Source organism: Gekko japonicus, unplaced genomic scaffold, assembly GCF_001447785.1.
Source record: "Gekko japonicus isolate JY-2015 unplaced genomic scaffold, Gekko_japonicus_V1.1 scaffold25, whole genome shotgun sequence".
NCBI lineage: Eukaryota > Metazoa > Chordata > Lepidosauria > Squamata > Gekkonidae > Gekko > Gekko japonicus.
The window spans coordinates 1,436,725-1,451,386 of NW_015171502.1; the positions used below are offsets into that span (position 1 = coordinate 1,436,725).

At 54.2% G+C, this 14,662-nt stretch overlaps 1 protein-coding gene across 1 annotated transcript in view; it reads left to right on the top strand.

Annotated features, from left to right (window-relative positions):
- The first annotated feature begins 6 nt into the window (after positions 1 to 6).
- ZBTB7B (zinc finger and BTB domain containing 7B) overlaps positions 7 to 14,662 on the top strand; it is a 64,468-nt gene continuing 49,812 nt past the window's right edge. The window contains exon 1 of the mRNA XM_015419130.1: positions 7 to 48. The gene's annotated coding sequence lies outside the window, so the exon portion shown is untranslated. The remainder of the gene's footprint in view (positions 49 to 14,662) is intronic.

Sequence of the window (14,662 nt, forward strand, 5' to 3'; positions counted from 1 at the left end):
CCAGCCCCGGACCCAACGCGCCGAGAGCCACGCCGAGACCTGCGGGGGGTAAGTGCGGCGCCGGGTAGGGAGGCGTGGGGGGGGTTTGCGCGTCTGTCCCCCCCCTTTGCCTAACCCACTTCCCCAGGATTTGGGAAGCCCCCCCCAAACTTCAAACTTTCACGAGGCTTTTCCTCTCGGTAGATCTCCGGGAGCCGAGTTCGAATCCTGGGTTGTTGTGCCCGTCCGGACGGAGGTGCGGCTCGGCTCTGCGGGCGTCCGCTCGCAACTTCCCCAACTCGTGCCCACCCCCCACCCCGCTTAACACGCCCTTCCCCATTCTCCCTTTCGGTTCGCCCCTCTTCCCCTTTTGACCCAGCGTTACCGCCCGGCCTTTGAGGCAGGCTCACCCCTCCCGGGGGATGTGGGCACAGGCCGGTGGGGGCAGGACCTGGCCTCAAAACGGAAGGGTTGTTTGTGTAGCCGCGCCCCCCATCTTCTTATATTGGGGAAGCAGTTTTCCAAAAGAGCCAAGTGTACCTCCGCTTACATCCTGTGGTCCCAAAGCCATTGTGCCTGGCACCTTTGCAGTTCTGCTGCCCGTATTGTCTGCTGACATGGACGGGTCTTGGGGTACCCAGGTTGGCACTGGGGAGTTATATGTCACCCTTAAGTGTGTGTGTGGGGGGAGGGGGAGGCTGGGAATATAGTGGGAGGTTGGAAACAGTATTGTGTGGGTGTTTGGGGGGGGCGAGGTGTGGCGCTGTGGGAATATCTCTGCCAAGGGACTTGGCAGTACAGCTGTACCTTGCGGGGAGTCACGGGCCCGTGGATTTCCACTTTGCCCTTCACATATGGAATGCTCTGGCCAAAACTGGGGCAGGGGTACTTCCCAGACCAGCCGGGTCCCCTGCACAGCCCTGTTTCCAAAACAATCTGGTGCAGGAATGAGGAGGGTGGGCAGATGGCATTTGTTGGCCTGTGCCCGCCGAGGGCACAGCTCTCACACTTGGGAAGCCATCAGGGGTTTGGGATTCGGCTGTATCTTACCATTTGACTGAAGAAGTGTGCGTGCGCATGAATGCCTATACCCAGAGTTAAACTTTGTTGGTCTCAAAGGTGCCAATGGACTCCAACTTTGTTCTATGTATCTGATGAATTGTGTGTGCGCATGAAAGCTTATGCCCAGGATTAAACTTTGTTGGTCTTCAAGGTGCCACTGGACTCCAACTTTGTACTGTTGCTTTGGACCAACTCGGCTACCCACCTGAATTCATCATTTAGCTGATCTTCTGCAGCATGACTCTTGATTCCCCCATTGCAATGTGCTGCGTTTTGGGTCTGAGCAGGCCGTGTCATAAGAACATCAGAGAAGCCAATGTTGGATCAGGCCAGTGGCCCATCCAGTCCAACACTCTGTCACACAGTGGCCAGAAATACCAGGGGCCCTCAGGAGGTCCAGAGTCGTGTCTGGAAAGGTCTACCCGATGGGTCCGATTATTCTGGCTACCGACATTTACGCTTGCTTTCACGTTGGCGCCTTCTTTGATTTTCACCCCCTCTCCCTTCTTAACAACTGGCAGGCTCCTATCTCTTAAAGTTATATATCTCACGGCGTTCCAGCTCCCATTGGGAATTAAACCGCATTTGCTTTATGAGCAAGTGGGTGAATTTTTGTGGCCCCGGTCCTACTATCCAACGTGGGTTTTGCCTCCTCCCATTCCTAGATCCACAAACAGGGAATTTATTACTCGTAAACAAGTGCTGTTTCCGTGTAGACCCTATTTGCGAATGGCACCCAGAACGGGGCAGTGGATACAGAAATTGGCGTAAATGTTGGAGCCTTTAGACGAACAATCTTCAGGTGCTCGGTTACTAACAACAGGTTTTTCCTCGGGGCAGTTTTCCTGTTGGAGTCCCCCCCCCCCCAAAGGCACACCCAGCCTACTGATGACTCTGCCCTCCAGTGTAGATATGTGTGTTTGTCCTGGCAAGCTTGGCAGTGCCCCTCTTGAGTATGTGCCAGCTGTCCTTTTGCCAGGCTCTCTCACAGAGTTCCTTCACTCTTCTCCTGCAGTGGGCAGAATGTGCCCCGCAGCCTGACGCTGAATGCCCGGTTTGAAAACCCATGAGGAGCCAGGTTCAGATCTCGAAAGGCCCTGCTGGGTCAGACCAAAGGTCCATCTAGTCCAGGATCCTGTTTCCAATGGTGGCCGAGCCGACCGGATGTTTTCAGGAAGCGCGCAAACTGGGCATGGAGGCCATGGTGCTCTCAAGCTGTTGCCTCCTTAGCAACGGAGCTACAAAGGTGTACTGCCTCTGACTGTGGAGGCTCGGTTTAGCATCTGTGTGGGAACCACCTGTCACCTCCCTTTAACCAATTTCTTGCATTGGCATGCCAGGGAGTTTAAAAGGGAGGAAAGTCTCTCTCTCTCTCTCTCTCTCTCTCTCTCTCTCTCTCTCTCTCTCTCTAATGCCTGTTTATGGGTGAGACAGGACTTACATTTCCAGCATTTATTATTTGTTTGTTTAGTGGGGAATATAAATGAAGGGCTTTTTGCAGTACTGTAAAGTCAGTTCATTCTTCAAGGCTTATGGTGATATGTGTAAATGAAGGGGGGGGTTACAGTGGGACACGGCAAAAAAAGAGGCCGTAGAGCCATGGGAAGATTGTAGGGAATGGAATCTTCATGCCAGTCATTGCGATCGGACAAAGCTGTGGGTGAAAGGGTTGGGCTGATGGTGCTGGTGCCAGCCAGCCCACAGAAGCAGGGCTTTTTTTGAGTGTGTGTGCAGGCTGGTACCTTCTTCCGGCCCCTCACAACTGATGGCACCTTCCAATTGATGACCTAAATTAGCCGTGGGGAAATCGGGCACCTGGAGGTAGTCCTTACCCCAGATTAATTAAAGCAGGGCATTGAGGGGGTGAGCTTGGCACAGGTGGCATCAGATTGGACTTTACACACGGCTTCGGAGACGGCCCCCGGGTCTTCTCGCACTTTGCTTCGATCGCACATGGGAATCGGCTGCCCCTCCCTGCCGTGCCAGTTGTTGCGGAAGCCCCTCCTATTGGGCTACAGGTGGGCACCGCCGTTTGCCCACCTGCGGGCCAAAGGTGGGGTGCCCTTCCCAGAGTCACGCACGCACGCCGGGGCTTGAGAGGCCTGCCTGCCTGCCGCACCTGTTTGTTTGCGTCGGCCCCCCTCCCCGAGGGCTCTGAACCGGCAGCGCAAGGGTAAGCAGCGTGGGGGCGGATGTATGCTTAAGAGTACACCTGCTCTGTGTCCCCAGGTGTCCTTGTGGCTGTGGGGGAGGGGGGGGCTTTAGGGAACCAAAGTGGATTGGAGGCGGTTGTGCGCACGGGCGGGCAGGCGTGGACGGGTAGGAATTAGCAGGCCGGCTATCAGCGCGACGGAGAAGGTAAGAACTGGGATCACAGATATTTAATCTGAGTCCTGGTACCTGCCCTCGGGGCCGGGCGTCAGTCTTATCTTTCCCTAAATTAAGTAAATTTCGTTTGGCGGCAGCCAATGGGATGCGATTGCCTCTGAGCGTGCGTGAGGTTATTTTTCTCGGGCCCTCAGTTTTGCCCCAGTGTAGTTCTTGGCTGAGCTTGCAAGCCGGCGAGCCCTGGTGCTCCTTCACTTCAGAAATAAAGGCACGGAGGAGGGGACGCGTTGTGGGTAGCACTTGAGGTTTGCGACTCTTCCAGAAGGCAGAAACTCCGCCGGCTCATTTGCATGGGCGCGTGAAGTCATTTGAAGAAATGCAAATTTTAAAATGAACTTGTCTTTCGCGTGGAGGTGGCAGGACGCCGGTTGGGTCGTTTTTTTCAAGAGATAACCAGAGTGTCTCAGAGCATGTGCAAAAGGGCCTTTCCCTCCTTATTTAGTAACCACAGCCTTCCCGTGCTGGAGATGGGTGGAGACTGTGTTAGGGGGCGTGGTATGAAAGAGCCGTGTCTTATCTACATCATCCCTGATGTGAAATTTTATTTAATTTTCAAAAGGTGACATTCGGGAGGTCCAGATAACTTGGATAGCTCTGCTGATAAGCGGCAGAATGGCATAAGGTTGGGTGCTTAGACCCCTACCAGGCCTTCCCTTTTGGAAAAAAACACAAGGGCCCTTGCTACACAGCAGGCGAAAATCCAACAGGAAAAGCTTACCAAAAGTTTGGTATATAGTGGTTAAGAGCAGCGGACTGTAATCTGAAGAATCAGGTTTGCTTCCCCACTCCTCCACATGCAGCCAGCTGGGTGACCTTGGGTCAGTCACAAGTTCTCTCAGAGCTGTTCTTTCAAGAGCAGTCCTCGAAAGAGCTCTCTCAGTCCCACCGACTTCACAGGGTGTCTGTTGTGGGGAGAGGAAGGGAAGGAGATTGTAAACCGCTCTGAGACTCCGAGTCAGGGCAGGGTACAAATCTAATTCTTCTCCTCCCCCCCATCGCATCACCATGCCTGGAAACATCAAGGTTCAAATCCAGTAACACCTCAGAGACCAGGAATACTTCGGGGGTATAAGCTTCTGAGAGTTAAAAGCTGTCGGAGACTAGGAAAAGCTCTACTGGTTGACTTCCGCCTGCTAAGGAGATGTTTAAAGCGCCAGGGTGGGGAGTCAGTGTTGCCTCCCAAAGACAAGCATCAGACCAGGCAGGTCTTTTGTAACAGGGAAGATTTTAGAAGAGGGTGGGGTTTGAAGACTGGTGGAGGCCAGCATGGCTAAACACGTCATCCTTTCCTCATCCCCTTCCTAACTTGAAGTGCTGGGGGAAGGGGTGGAGATTTCCATGTGCGGGTCGTTTTCCTAGCAAGGGTCAAAGGGAGCGGTCTTTGCCAGGGAAACAGCCCAAGGAGAAAGGGGTTCAGAAGTAACCCCTTCCCCAGTGCCCATCTGAATAAGAACATAAGAACATAAGAGACGCCAATGTTGGATCAGGCCAAAGGCCCATCCAGTCCAACACTCTGTGTCACACAGTGGCCAGAAATACCAGTGCCATCAGGAGGTCCACCAGTGGGGCCAGGACATTAGAAGCCCTCCCACTGTTGACCCCCCCCCCCCAAGCACCAAGAAGACAGAGCATCACTTGCCCCAGAGCCCCTAGCTATACCTTGTGGCTAATAGCCACTGATGGACCTCTGCTCCATATGCTTATCTAATTCCCTTTTGAAGCCGTCCATGCTTGTAGCCGCCACCACTTCCTGTGGCAGTGAATTCCATGTGTTAATCACTCTTTGGGTGAAGAAGTACTTCCTTTTATCCGTTCTATCCCGACCGCTCTGCAGTTTCATGGAGTGCCCACGAGTTCTTGTATTGTGAGAAAGGGAGAAAAGTACCTCTTTCTTTACCTGCTCTTTCCCATGCATAATCTTATAAACCTCGATCATGTCACCCCTCAGTCGTCTTTTCTCCAAGCTAAAGAGCCCTAAGTGCTTTAACCTTTCCTCATACTGTGATGGGGTAGCGGTTAGATGCATTTGCCTTGCTTTATGTGTGTGTGTGTGTATAGATTAGGTCTGAGAAGACCTGGGTTCATATCCACACTTGGCCTCTGTCCGCCTCTATATCCCGCTCCCAGTGGGGACTCAAAGCTACTTAGAATGTTGTTTTTCCCTTCCTCCATTTTCTCACAATGACAACTGTAGGAGGGCGGCTTGGCTGAGAGAATGTGACTAACCCAGGGTTACCTGGCGATCTTCCACGGTGGAAGGGAAGGGGCTCTGGCTCGGAGCTAGATTCTCTGCTTGGCATGCAGAAGGCCCCAGGTTCGATCCCTGCCATCTCCAGTTATAAGGATCGGGTAGGAGGCGATGTGAAAGACCTCCGGCTGAGACCCAGTCTGAGTAGGCAGGACTGACTTTGGCGGGCCCAGGGTCTGTTTCAGCATAAGACCGCTTCTTGTGTTCACGGTGGAAATGGGGATTCGAACCTGGGTCTCCCAGGATCCGAGTCTGACACTGTCTGCTAGACCACACCAGCTCTGAGTGTTGGACAAGGAAGCTAAGAGACCTGGGTCCAAATCCCCACTCAGGGCCTGAAGCTTTCTGGGTGACAATGGGCTAGTCATTCCCCTCTCTGCCTAAGCTACCTCACGGGGCTGTTGGCGGAGGGGAAAAGCGTATACGCCTCTCCGAACCCTTCAAAGGACAGGGAAGATAAAAATCTTAATAGACATGAAGGGAGAGGCTATTTATTAGTGCCAAGGAACTCGGGCCACAGGCCTGCATCTCCCCACCTCTCTTTCATCTTGATGCATCGCTGTGTCAGTCTGTCTGTAGCAGTAGAAAAGAGCAAGAGTCCAGTTGCGCCTTAAGAACTAACTAAATTTGTGGCAGGACAAGAGCTTTTGTGCGTCACTGCTCACTTCTTCACTTCTTTATCTGAAGAAGTGAGCGGTGACTCACAAGAGTTCCTCCCCTGCCACAAGTTTTGTTAGTCTTTATGGTGCTCCTGGACTCTTGTGCTTGGTGGAGAGCCAGTTTGGTGTGAGAGCCAGTTTGGTGTGAGAGCCAGTTTGGTGTCGTGTTAAGTACACGGACTCTAATCTGGGAGAACCGGGTTTGATTCCCCACTCCTCCGCTTGAACCTGGCTGGATGACCTTGAGCAAGCCGTAGTTCTGATAAGAGCTGTTCTTGAAAAAAGAGCAGTTTCTGTCAGAGCTCTCTCAGCCCCACCTCCCTCACAGGGTGCCTGTTGTGGGGAGGGGAAGGGGAAGGAGTTTGTAAGCCGCTCTGAGACACCTTGGGTTGTGAAGGGCGGGGTATAAATCCAATCTCCTCCTCCTCTTCCTCCTCTTCTTCTTCTTCCTCCTCTTCTTCTTCTTCCTCCTCTTCCTCCTCTTCCTCCTCTTCCTCCTCTTCCTCCTCTTCCTCCTCTTCCTCCTCTTCCTCTTCTTCCTCCTCTTCCTCTTCTTCCTCTTCTTCCTCTTCTTCTTCTTCTTCCTCTTCTTCTTCTTCTTCTTCTTCTTCTTCTTCTTCTTCTTCTTCTTCTTCCTCCTTTTCATCTTGACAGCAACCCTGGGAGAGAGACGAGGCCAGGGGTGGCCAAGCGTGCTTAACGTAAGAGCCACACAGAATGCATATCAGATGTTTGAGAGCCACAAGAGACAGGCAGATATCGCACACACGGTTTTACTGAGCACGATGCAAGTTTGCTTTTAATTAACATGAAACGAGACCGCCAAAAATAAAAACAGATATTGGTAGAGGATATTTATTTATCCAGTGATACTTGTAGGCTGGGGGAGGGGCTGGGGGAATGCATTTAAAGTTGCTTTCACTCTCTGTTCCCCCCCACACCTCAGGCCTACCCAGGGTGGGGGACAGTGGCTGGGGAAGGGAAGACCAATCAGGGAGGCATACCTCCCCTTCACTTCCCCTAGGGTTGCCAGGTCTGGGTTGGAAAATACCTGGAGACTTTGGGGGTGGATCCAGGAAAGGGCGGGGCTTGGGGAGGGGAGGGGCCTCAGCAGGGAACAAGGCCACAGAGTCCACCCTTCAAAGTAGCCATTTTCTCCAGGGGAGCTGATCTCTGTCAGCAGGAGATCAGTTGTAAAAGCGGGGGATCTCCAGGCCCCACCTGGAGGCTGGCAACCCTAACTTCCCCAGCTGCCCTGCCGGGCGCTGCACAATCTGTGTGAAACAGCCGCATGTGGCTCCCGAGCCACAGTTTGGCCAACCCTGGACTAGGCCGAGCGAGGCCGAATGCGGATTCGAACCTGGGTCTTCTCAGACCTGGACTGGCACGTTAGCCACTGTATTCTAACCACTACGCTAAAAACACCTGCTCTTCATAAACCTAGCAAGAATCACAGGCCTGGACTGTCGCTTTGCCCCAGGTAGGCTGCAGTGAGGCCTAGCTGAGCCTGCAGCCCCAATGGCATCATTGCCGTGGGAGCCTCGGCTGCTGGGAGGCAGAAGCAGCCCTGCTCCTCTGGGGTGGCTGATGAAACTGCCAAGAAACTCTCCTTCCTTCGCTGCCACCGCCGCTCCCTCTTCTTTGCGCCAGTTGCCCCCCCCCCCCCGGAGGGGGCGACGCTGCCCCTGAGCTCCCGTGTGCTCCATAGCAACCCCGTGGCACACACCGCCGTCCTGGCAGCTACGCCACAGGCGAGGACTGAAACAGGAGCTTGCCTTGGCGGGGGGGAAGCGGCAGGGAGGCAAGGCCAAGGTGGGCTGCGTGCCAGCCCCTGGCACTGCCAAGGAGAGGGAGGGCCAAAGTTGGCAGGTCCAGGTGCTATTCCCCCCTCACACACACACACACACCGGCTTTTGCGGCAGGCAGAGAAGGTCAGATGGGTGCCAGTAGGCCCGGGGCACTGTTCCCCGTTTCGTGCCAAGGCCAAGTGGCCAGTATCGATTGCCTGCCTCCTGTGCCACACCACGCTAGTGCCCGGTGACCTAGTTTGTCAGCAGAGGGGAAGCGTTTGCCGTCCTGTCAGGGAGAATACGTCCCTTTTCTCTCTCTCTCTCTAGTGGAGAGGGGTTCCAAAGACAGGCAGCCTGAAAGGGAACTCGCTTGTGCCTGTTTTCTGGGGGGCATATGGGTCCCCCCCCAAAAGTGACTGTGGGCGTGGCTTGGTTGAGTTCCCCTCCCTGGGGAGGGAGAAAGAGCAGGTGACGGAGAGGAAGGAGAAGTAGGTCAGGGCGGGCTGGGCTGAGCGCTGCCACCACATCACTGCTGGCACCACCCTCCTGACGCCTGGGCTGCGCTTCCCCGTCCACATGGGCAGCAGAGGGGTAAGAAACGGGGAGCCCGTCGGTGGGGCAGAGGAGCCGGGCTGGCGGCCAGTCGGAGCCGCTTAGAGGATTGCTTAACGTGGATTAGGTCGGCCTGATCTGGGCCGCTGTAATTGCAACCGGGAGGGGGAAGGAACGGCCTGTGTGCTTCCCCTCCCTTTTTTGAAATTGCACAAAGTGGGAGATTTGAATTTGGGGCTGACGGTGCCCTGTGAGGCATGGGAGGTGATTCTTAGCCATGTGCCCGGCTGAGATCTGGGGCGCTGAGGGCAAACCAAGGGGACACGTGGGGCAGAAGACGGCTGCCTTGGTGTGGAGGATGTGGGCCCTTTTGTGCAGAAAGCAAGCCAGTTTGGTGTAGTAGTTAGGAGCGTGGACTCTAATCCGGGAGAACTGGCCTTGATTCCGCACTCCTCCACATGCAGCTGCTGGTGTGGCCTTGGGTCGGTCACAAGTTCTTTCAGAGCTGTTCTCTCACACGCAGTCCTCAAAAGAGCTCTCTCAGCCCCACCTACCTCACAGGGTGTCTGTTGTGGGGGGGGGGAATGAGATTGTAAGCTGCTCCGAGACTCCTTCGGATAGTGAATGGTGGGGTGTAAATCCAATCTCTTCTCCTCCTTCTCTGTTATCTGGTGGCCACATCGTAATTCTGGGAGATCTGCAGGTACCACCTGGAGATTGGCAGCCCCAGGCATACCCCAGGGGTATGGCACAGGCGTGGGCAGAGAGCAGGAGTTACTACCCCTCTTGGTTCCCGGGGCAGGCAGAGTTGGCTGGCACACAAATCGCAAATTCTCTAGAGTCTGGTGGCAAGTCCTGGTGGCGTTCGGGGTGTCTGTGGGCGTCTGTTAGCCGAAGGCCATGGGGTGGAGCTGAGGCTGGCCGGCCCGGAGGATTAGCCTTCCTGTCGCCTCTCTGGTTGGCTCAGTGTTTGGACTTGGCGGGGGTAAGGTCATGCCAGGGGGGTGGGAGGAGAGCCTGCCTATTTTCACAGGCCTTTGAGATTTCCCAAGATTACAGATGTTGAGCCCTAAACCCCCGTCTCCCCTTGTGGGCTGGAATCGCATCTCCTAATCTGCCCGTTTGGTGTAGAGCAGGGGCGTCGAAGTCATTTGTTATGAGGACCGGATCTGACATAAATGAGACCTTGTCGGGCCGGGCCGGGTGTGTCATAAAATGTAACGCCAGGTAGCGGAGAGAGATAAACTTTATAAAGGACACAAACACAAAGATTTTTTTTTAAAAAACATGATTAAAACATTAGCTCTGTAAGCTGCAAACCTACTTTTAATTTATTGACATTCACCACAGAAATCTCATGCTCAGAGTTCTGAGTCTAGGACCCAGGTTGAAACATGAAATGGCTGAGTGATTAGGAGATTCTGGTGAAGCAAGCTATGATGCTGCAACACGCAGCAGAACTGGAAGCAGGAGATGTCCAGTTCCACTGTGGGCCTAATGGAAGCCCTCTGGGGGGCCTCATCTGGCCCCCGGGTGATATGTTTGACACCTCTGGTGTAGAGGTTAGGAGTGTGGACTCTAATCTAGGAGAACCAAGTTTAATTCCCCACTCCTCCACAGGCAGCTGCTGGTGTGACCTTGGGTCAGTCACAAGTTCTCTCAGAGCTGTTCCCTCAAGGGAAGTCTTTGAAAGAGCTCTCTCAGCCCCACCTGCCTCACAGGGTGCCTGTTGTGGGGAGGGGAAGGGAAAGGAGATTGTAAGCCGCTCTGAGACTTCTTCGGGTAGTGAAGGGCAGGGTATATATCTAATCTCCTCCTCCTCCTCCTTGTTATTGGCTACTCAGTGGAAAGGGCAATCTGCATATGGTCAGAGGCCTGGCATGGAAAACAGAGCTTGGTTTACTCTCTGATTTGGTTCTGAACATTCTGCCGTCTTCAACCTTGGGCAACCTTGAAGAGATTGGGGGCCTATGGTGAAAGAAACATGTGGGGGCTTTAACCCCACCACTTCTGTGGCTTACAGCATCCCGCTTCTTTTTTAACAGAGGGTTTGTGCTTTCAGCGGGTGCGTGCAGGGCAGAAATTCAACAGGTGCATGCAGCGGTAGGTTAAAGTCTCCTCTGTTCACTCACTGCCTGTTAGGAGGCGGCTGAAGCCGCAACAGGCCAGTCAGGAAGAGAGCGGGCACACTGGTGTTGAGGCCTGAGTTGCGTTGCCCTTTGCCTGGGCACTGCCTGGCAGCCAGTAACGTTGGCACTGCCCAGCGAGCGTCAGACTGACCTGGCTCGAGCCCCCAGACATCCTCTACGATCTGAGCTGGTCGTTTTTAAGCGGGCCTTTCCAGCCTCTGCCCATTCGCCGCTGTATCGCAGGGCAGTGCCAAGCTAGGCACTGGCAGTGTAGCGTGAGGTCAGCTGGCAAGTCATCCAGGAGCCTGGCGTCTCGCGTTCTCCCCACCCACCCAGCCGGTGGTGTTCCGAGCTTGCCCCTTTTCACTCCCGGCGCCCGCCCACTCAAGGAACCCCACCCAAAGTGCCTCTCCCGAGCCCTGCGGGGCTGCGTCCCACCCTGCAATGTTCCCGAAGTGGCGCCTCCTTCCTCCCCCTTCTCTCTCTCTTCCCCCCCCCATCATCTGGCTCAGTCTCTCCATCTGCGGTCTCTCCCTGAAGCTGAGCCCAGGATCTGGGCACGGAAGCGAGCTGCCCGGCGGGTTCTGCGCTCCCCGTCCCCTTGCCAGAAGTCCGAGAAAGTGGGAAGAGGCCTGGTTTTGTTCCAGAGTCAGAGAGCTCTGTTCCGGAGACCTGACTCTGCTGTGTCTCCTAAGACTGCCAACTCCAGGTTGGGAAATTCCTGGAGATTTTGGGGGGGTGGAGCCCGGGGAAGGCGGGGTTTGGGGAGGGGAGGGGCCTCCGCAGGGTGTAGAGCCAGCGCCCACCCTCTAAAGTTGCCGCTTGGTGCACAGGAACTGAGCTCTGGTCGTCTGGCAATCGCTTGGGATTCTGGGAGATCTCCAGTCCCCACCTGGAGGTTGGCAACCCTGAGCAATGGGTTCCCCCCCTTTTTGTTATATCGACTGGGCAGTTCATGTTGTATTCTGACTCTTTTAGGCTGCGTAAAGGCAAACTCCTGGTGCCGATGGGTGGGAGGAGAAAGGTTTGCAAGAGTTCTGAGTTCTGTTCCTCCCCACCCCCCCCCACACACACACACACTCCACTCCCAGGAGTTTGCGGCTGTTTGAATCTTTCCTTCCTGTTTCCTGGCCGCAGTGTGGTTTCGCCAGCAACTTCCTTTCTCCCCCCTTCCTGTCTTTTCGCCTTCGGCTTTGAACCTTCTCACTGGGGTGAACGGGCGATCCCCCCCCCACTCTTCCCTCAGATCCACAACCCTTCTGAAGAAAAACAACCACCTTCGCAGTGTTCCCTCTAAGCTGAGTTAGTGTGAGCTAGCTCACAGTTTTTTAGCCTCTGGCTCACACATTTTTGTCTTAGCTCAGGAAGGAGGGCTCCAGAACAAACTTATTTATGCAGCAGCCAAATCTCCTGCTCACAACTTTAATCCCAGTAGCTCACAAAGTAGAATTTTTGCTCACAGGGCTCCATAGCTTAGAGGGTACCAATAGCACTCACTGGTAGGCAATGTTCCCTCTAAGCTGTGGAGTCTTGTGAGCAAAAATTCTACTTTGTGAGCTCCTGGCATTAAAGTTGTGAGCAAACTGTTAGGCTACTGCATAAATCAGTTTGCTCTGGACTGGAGCCCTCCTTCCTGAGCGAAGACAAAAATCTGTGAGCTGGAGGCTAAAAAACTGTGAGCCAGCTCACACTAACTCAGCTTAGAGGGAACACTGCGTGGTAGGGTTGCCAGCCTCCAGGCGGTGGCTGGAGATCTCCTGCTGTTACAAGTGGTCACCACTGGTGACAGAGATCATTTGCCCTGAAGAAAATGGCTACTGTGGGGGCGAGGAGGAGGAGGAGGAAGAAGAAGAGATTGGATTTATACCGCACCCTTCACTACCTGAAGGAGTCTCAGAGCAGCTTACAATCTCCTTCCCCTCCCCCTCCCCACAACAGACACCCTGTGAGGCAGGTGGGGCTGAGAGAGCTCTGAGAGAAACGGCTCTTGAAGAAGAAGAAGAAGAAACAGAGATTGGGTTTATACCCCGTCCTTCACTACCCGAAGGAGTCTCAGAGCGGCTTACAATCTCCTTCCCACTCCCCACAACAGACATCTTGAGAGGCAGGTGGGGCTGAGAGAGCTCTCTTGAGAACTGCTCGTGAGAGAACAGCTCCAAGAGAACTTGTGACTGGCCCGAGGCCACACCGGCAGCTGCATGTGAGGAGTGCGGAATCAAACCTGCTTCTCCCAGAGTCCACACTCCTAACCATGGCACCAAACTGGCTCTCTGTGGCATTAGACCCCACTGAAGTCCCCCCTCCTCCCCAAATCCCACCCTTCTCTGGCCCCACCCCCACGTCTCCTGGTATTTCTCAAGCCAGAGCTCGCAAACCCTCCTCACTGGACCTCTGGGAAACTGGGCCTGACCCTGCCAACCACGCGGAGGGAGGAAGTGGTCGACCCCCTCCTTCCCCTACATGTCCCGGTTTTGTGCTTTCAAAACTTCAGGAAGAGTGACTTTTGTCTTAAAACAGTCAGATTCAGGGCTATTTTTGGGCAGGAACGCACAGGAACGGAGTTCTGGCTGGCTCCTGAGTTGGCCACACCCAGCAGGAACTCATTAGCATAATAGGCCACACCCAACAGCAGACACTCATTAGGATTGGCTACACTAGGGGTGTGTGGCCTAACCTGCAAAGAAGTTCCTGCTATAAAAAAAGCCCAGGGTTTTGACAACAAAGTAAACAGAATAAGAAGCAAAAGGTGGGTGTGGTTGGATGACCACACTTCTGGTAACATGTGGGGTGTGGTCTAATATGCTAATGAGCTATACTGTCAGGGGTGTGGGCTAATATGCTAATGAGTCTCTGCTGTTGGGTGTGGCCTATTATGCTAATGAGTTCCTGCTGGGCTTTTTCTAATAAAAAGGCCCTGGTCAGATTTGAGTCCAGTGTAAAGCTTCTGAGAGTCATTAGGCACAGGTCCTTTTTGTTTTGTTTTTTTAAAAGATTGCTTCCCAAAGAGGCTGATGTTAAGTTTTTGCTAGAGGGGAGCTGGAGCAGAAGACACTTGGTCCCCTGGCCGAGCGACAGGAGCCGGTGCGGTGGAGTAGCCAGACGCTCAGACGAGGATCCGGGGAACCCGGGTTCAAATCCCTACTCTGCCGTGGAAGCTTGCCGGAGAAGCCTCGACAGGTTGCACCTCCTCGTCCGCGCCTACCTCACAGGGTTGCTGTGAGGATAAAATGGAGGAGAGGAGGGGCAACAGAAGCCTTTGGGTCCCCGGTGCAGAGGAAGGTAGGGTACCAACGAAGCAAATAAATTAAAAATACAGAAAGAGCGGTCTTCCTCTTGGTACGGTTTGTCGGAGGAACGTGCGTGCTTTTTCCAGCGATTGGTCCTGCGGTTCAAATGACCTCTTTGCTGTGGTCTACGGTTTTTGGTGGGGAGTTTCCCCCTCTGGGAGAGATTCAGATCTTGTGATCCCCTAAGATGACCCTATACAGAAGAAGAAGAAAAAGAAGAAGAGATTGGATTTATTCCCCCCGCCCTTCACTCGGAGTCTCAGAGCGGCTGACAATCTCCTTTCCCTTCCCTGCAAGTGACACCCTGTGAGGGAGGCGGGGCTGAGAGAGCCCTTCCGAGGATTGCCCTTGAGAGAACAGCTCCGAGAGAACTTGTGACTGACCCAAGGTCACACCAGCAGCTGCATGTGGAGGAGCCAGGAATCAAACCCGGTTCTCCCAGATCAGAGTCAGCACGCTTAACCACTACAGCAAACTGGGGGGGGGGGTTTGTCACCAAGGGGTGTGTGTGTGTGTCGGTAGTCACAACTTGTGCAGCTCTTCTGTGCAGCTTGAATGGCTCACTTGA